Here is a 6308-nt window from a genome sequence, read left to right on the forward strand (position 1 = left end):
GCACTGGCATGCAAATTTGCTTCCGTCTTTAGTAAATGACAGGGCCATTTCTACACTAAGAAATGTGGCAAAAGACATTTCTTCATGGTTTGTTGTCAGTAGATGTTTTCTGCAGCCCTGCTATAGATTTGAGACAGAGCAAAGATTAATTGGGCAGAGGTGGATAAGATTCAAGAAGCCGAGCCCTCACTGTGAGACGCATGGGGCTTCTCGTTCTCTCAGCCCTAATGGCTGCACATATCTACTTAACTGAATTATTGTGGCATGATCATGTACTCATGCTGCCGGTGAAAAGACCCTTGAAGCTCAGCAGGAGCAGGCTGAATGTATGTAACTGCTTCATGCCTGTAAGCATAAAGTGTGGTGTTTTATTGCTCTTAAATGACCCGTGATAAAATGATTGAAGACACCATTATGTGGCACATAAACAATCCAGCAAGAGTACGAGGCTCACAGTTCAGAGCTTCAGGCCCTTAGGCAGTGCAGAGAACATCCCTGACCAACAGCGGCTGGAAACGAGCTTTCCACGCGGCAACTTACGGGTTCTGCAGGGAGCAGCATTCTCTTTGTAGGGTAACTCCAATTACATTTTTAAGGGAAAGGAATATTTATTTAGGAGTCTTTCCATATGGTTTTCCCCAAACATCCTTGGTGTAATCCCTTTGCCATGCCACTTCAGTAAGAAAGAGAGAAAGAAAGGAATGAAGGAAGGAAGGAAGATTATTTTAAAACACAAAGCATAGACTCTCAAATGAATTTTTCAGTTAGTTGGACTTTTTTTTGGCAAAATAATAGGACCACAAAGTAAAGATCAATCGTAGATGCATATTGGGATCTGGTGAAGTATTTCTAGGGTGCTCATATTTGAGTGTAGATAAGTCTCTGGATACATATGTTATTCCTACCTTTCATGGCTATATTCCAATTTTTGTTGAGTATGTAACAAGGACCCCAGAAGACAAAGAATAGGTAAATTCTTGGACCTTATTCCACAGCCTGCTACCTATTAAAAGTGTGATACCCATCTGTCCCTACACTCCCACTCTTTGAGCATGTGTGGTGTCTTCCCTTCCTGTAATAGCATATGTATCTTTCCTTAATTCAACTCTTAAATCAGGGACTAGATTAACTATAGAGATTAGAGTAGCCATAAAGACCAGGGTTACTGGTATACTTCGAGGATCACAGTGGCACTGGAATGTCTTGAAGAATAAACTGCCCCCTAATCCATTTCTTATACAAAGCAAATAGCTTCTTACAAAATACCATACTTATGACCACTGGGAATTGACCATTCCCCTTCTATATGCATTTATAACTCTATATAACTCTAACAAACTATACTATATAATATATACTATATATTACATATATGCATACATATGTACATGTCTGTTCCATGTGAATATATATACTATATAATATGATATATAATATACATAATATAATTAATATAGTAGTTCAATACAGTAGTATAATATACTATATAGTATATTTAGTATGTAATATATATAGTATACACTCCCATGGGACAAGCATAAGCATATGTTACATGTAGGTGCCCATAGAGTCAAGAAGAAGGTGTCTGAGACCCTGTGGGCTGCCTGATCTGTGTGCTGAAAAGGAAGCTTGGGTCCTCTGCAAGAGTATTATGTGCTCTTCAGCACTGAGCCATCTGTCATCTTATCACCCCCTACCCCTTCCTTTTGTGTCCAGAGGCAGCCTAATAACCATCAGTGCAGCAACCTGCTGTCCTTGAAGAAAAGCTCCTCCCCACTGTAGCTCTCCTGTGTGTTTAGACTCCTTGACTCTATTCTTTTCTGTTGTCATAGTCAGAACTTCCTGTGTTTAGTATCAGCTTAAACAGTTTTTTTTTTAAATTAAATGATATCCACGATTTGGGAGAGTTCTCTTCATTCTCATCACTCAAGTAAAGAGAAGAGTTTGGGGTATGGGCTTTTATATCAGTGGTATATGGTATATACCAGGATTCAGCAGGACAGACAAGAAGCTTATTTAAAACTATTAGTACATTACAGTTCCCAGGAATATGTGATAAGGGCTGGAGGGATGGCTCAGTGGTTAAGAGCACTGACTGCTCTTCCAGAGGTCCTGAGTTCAATTCCCAGCAACCACAAGGTGGCTCACAACCATCTGTGATGGGATCTGATGCCCATTTCTGGTGGGTCTGAATATAGCTACAGTGTACTCATATAAATTAAATAAATAAATATTTTAAAAAAGAATACATGATAAATGGGCTAGTGAGATGGCTTAGCAGGCAAAGACATTTATTTCAGGAAACTAATAACTTGCTAATCTGATAATGTGATAACTTTTGAGTTTTTCCCAAGAGTCCACACAAAGGTGGAGGGAGAGAGATAATTTCAGGGTTGTCCTCTTACCTCCACACACATTGGATACTCACAGGTCCTCAAAACATTACATATATTAAATCTAAAGTGTTTTATATGAGTTCAGTCCATAGCAGGAAGGAGAACCACTTCCAGGGAGCTATGACTCCACACTGAGAGACTGGCCTCAGTCACCATCATTGCAACCAATCACGAGGATTGAGGTTGGGATGCATTTACTGCTGTCCTCAGTGCCTGTGTCACCAAGTCCAGTTCCAAGGGCAATGGCGAGTCCACTGGCAAGCCCTGCAGCCTTGCAGATTTAGTAATCCACCACTACCCCACTGAAGGGACTGAAAGATCATCCCAAGGACTGACTGGGGAACAGTGCAATTGCTCAAGGTAAGGAAGAGAAGGGAACTGGTTTCATTAACAGAATGACACCAAGAAAGATGTATTTGTACACTAGGCTGCCATAAAGAAGAAGAATCCCAGGAAGTACCTTCATGGTGTAGGAGATGGAGAGAGTGGAGTTTGATGTTGAAGGAGAAAAGGGTGCTAAGGCAACAGATGTCACAGGCTCTGCGGAGTTCCAGTTAAAGCCAGCATTTGCACAGTAGACCATAACCATTATGAGATTTAGGAGTGCCCACTCATTGAGTTAACAAAGGCATTTTAAGAATAACTAGTGTGTGTGTGTGTGTGTGTGTGTGTGTGTGTGTGTGTGTGTGTGTGTTTTCTATTCGAGGATCTGAGATAGCTCCTGGGTGGGTTCGTGAGTGGGACTTGCTGGGAACTTAAATGCACTGTAGCCTTTCCTGTTTCGGCCTGAGTGAAGCAGGCTCATGGGCCAGTGATACCCAGAAATTAAGAAGCTTTTGGAACCTGGGAGGTTGTGGATGGCTGCTCCATGGCTGTCATCATGCCACAAAATGAATATATTGAATTGCACCACAAACAATATGGATATCATTTGGACCACCATGAGAAAAAGAGAAAGAAGGAAGGTTGGGAGGCCCATGAACGTTCAAAGAGGGAAAAAAATGATTGTTCTAAAGGCTAAGCTCTACCTAAACAGTGCCATGATGAGAAAATACAAATGAAAAAGATCACTAAGATGCATGAAATGAGAAGCACCAAGCAGAAGGATGTCGAGTAGACTCCACAGGGAGCCGTCCCTGCCCACCTGCTGGACAGAGAGGGGCAGTAGAGAGCAAAAGTACTTTCCAACATGGTTAAGCAGAAATGAAAAGAAAAGGCAGGAAAATGGGAGGTCCTTCTACCCAAAATTCATGCCCAAGGAGAAACAGAAGTATTGAAAGTTATTCAAACAGGAAAAAGAAAAAAGAAGGCATGGAAGAGAATGGTTACAAAAGTCTGCTTTGTTGATGATGATTTTACAAGAAAATCACCTAAATATGAAAGGTTCATAGGCCAACGGGTCTAAGTTTCCAAAAAGCCTGTGTCACACACCCTGAGCTGAAAGCTCCCTTTTGCCTGCCTAAGGTGTGAAAAGGAATCCTTCCTCCCCATTATATACAACCCTGGGTGTGATCACCAAAGGGACAGTCATTGAAGTGAATGTGAGAGAGTTAGGCCTTGTGACACAAGGAGGCAAGGTGATTTGGGGAAAGTGTCCCAAGTTACCAACAATCCTGAAAACGATGGGTGCATAAATGCAATCTTGCTGGTTTGACAGTGACGTCATACAAGTCATTGCACTCACTATGGAAGACTACACATTCTCAGGAAAACACCATTGCTGTGATATTTCTGAACTACCAATCAGGCTTACCCCGTGTGCAGTCATCAGGAAGTATTTATTAATTGTAAAGGAAAATAAAACTCTGCCCAATATAAAATAGCTAACTAACTAACTAAATAATACACGGTAGACAAAACTACATGCTACATACATCGTCGATATCCTCCACTCAATTACCAGCAAAATTACCAGAATAGTGAGGGTGGGAAGAAGAATAGGGTATTGGAGAGCGCTCCTGAAGGCCAGACCCTACTACAGGAAGCAAGCCTTACTACATGGGGAGACGCTATGGGTGTTAACTACAGTGTTAACCCTCCTTTTCAAGAATAGACAGAGGATGTTGACAACCAGGGTGCAGGAGAGCAAGACAGATCAATGAGACAGAATATATATTGGGATTACAGGTGATTTGTAGGTGCCTTCTTCCTAAAAAGTACCTCAATGAAGAGGAAAAGGAAAATCAAGAAGAGGAGACACCGGGTAGGCATCCTTCTCAACACTGTTGCTGGTGTCAACGCACAGAGAACCAACCCTAAACCACAAAGATGGCAGAGAGAAAGGCGGAGAATCCACTATCAGAGAATTCATCTGCTCCTGGGGCTAAGTTGGGCAAGGCTGAGTAAATGCCAGTTTGTTCATCCAACAAGAAGGAATGTATGATTCCAGTAATAGGAAATCTCTTAAGGAAGAATAGGAGGAAGGATTGCAGGTCCCAGAGGGGATAGGAACTCCACAGGAAGACCAACGGAGTCAACTAACCTGGATTCTGGGGGCTCTAAGAGACTAAACTACCAACCAAAGAACATACACAGCTGGGCCTAGGCCTTCTTGCACACATACAACAGCTTGGTCTTCCTGTGGGTCCTGAACAACTGGAGCAGGGGCTATCCCAAAAGCTATTGCCTGTCTGTGGGATATGTTCTAGCTGGCCTGCCTTGTCTGGCCTCAGTGGGAGAGGAGGCGCCTAGTCTTGCAGAGACTTGAAGTGCCAGGGTGGGGAGATATTCAGGGGTGGGGGCATCCTCTCAGAGGAGAAGGGGAGGAGGGATGGGAGGGAAGGATTGTAAGAGGAGTGACCTGGAGCAGGCAGTGAGTGGGATATAAAGTGGAAAAGTTAAAAAAAAATTAAAAAAGAGAAATGAACAAAGATTGATGCTGAAGACCATGCTTTTTGTTCATTGTCCAGATACATTAGAGCTATCTGCATTGTCTATACAATGGGTTTTTATTGTACTGGGTTTTTATTATTTTGTTATTTTTACCTAAAGCTGTTTCTCTGGGGTAATGACAAACATATTTTTAAAAACTTTAAATGTTTTTAAATTGTTTTATTATCTGGTTGAATTGAGATTTTTAAGACCATTATTTTTAACTTGAAATAAAAGTTTACAACTTGATATTTTAAAAAAAAGTCAAGCTGCAAGCACCTATTAATACAAGTCTTAAATAAAAAGTATCATATGTTTTGTGGTGATTTGAGTAAAGATGGCCCCCATAGGCTCATTTTGAATGTATTTGAATAGTTGATCACTAGTTGGTAGAATGTTTGGGAAGGGTTTGAGACATGCAACCTTGTTGGATGAAATGTGTCACTAGGGCTGGACTTTGAAAAGCACAAGTTATTCCTAGTTAGTTCTTTGTGCCTTATGATTTTTAGAAAACTTTAAAGTTTCCCAAAGAAGGGGCTTCACTAGGGATGCCAGGATGGAGGAGAATAGTACATTACTTTAAAGGGCCTCATACAAAGGTACCTTGAGAGGGGCTCTTAAAGGGACCAAGCTTGCTGAAAGTCAAAACATAGCTCTCTGGGAGGTGATGTCTTAGCTACTGCTCCAGCCCTATGCCTGCCTGCTGCTATTTCCCCTGCCATGATCGATATGGACTCACATTCTGACACTATAAGCCCACCCAAATAAACACTTTCCTTTATAAGGTGCCTTGGTCACGATATCTTATGGAGCGATAGAAATAAGAAGTAACTAAGATATTTTAAGAATATCAATGTGTGGGGGTACATGCCAGAACTTTAGAGGTTGAAGCAGGACTTCCCCAGCTACAGAGTAGCTGTTGTAGTCACGGTACAGTGTGAGATCCTGTCTTATATCCAACACTCTCAAAAACCTCCAACGAACAATAGAATCTTACAAGAAAACTGAACAGATTGCAAGGTAACAATTCTCTTTAGTAAA

At 41.4% G+C, this 6308-nt stretch overlaps 1 pseudogene; it reads left to right on the plus strand.

Moving 5' to 3' along the window:
- Positions 1-3276: 3276 nt before the first annotated feature.
- Positions 3277-4050, plus strand: Nsa2-ps13 (NSA2 ribosome biogenesis factor, pseudogene 13; annotated as a pseudogene).
- Positions 4051-6308: the final 2258 nt, after the last annotated feature.

Source organism: Rattus norvegicus, chromosome 2 (genome assembly GCF_021556685.1).
Source record: "Rattus norvegicus strain SHRSP/BbbUtx chromosome 2, alternate assembly SHRSP_T2T, whole genome shotgun sequence".
Lineage (NCBI taxonomy): Eukaryota > Metazoa > Chordata > Mammalia > Rodentia > Muridae > Rattus > Rattus norvegicus.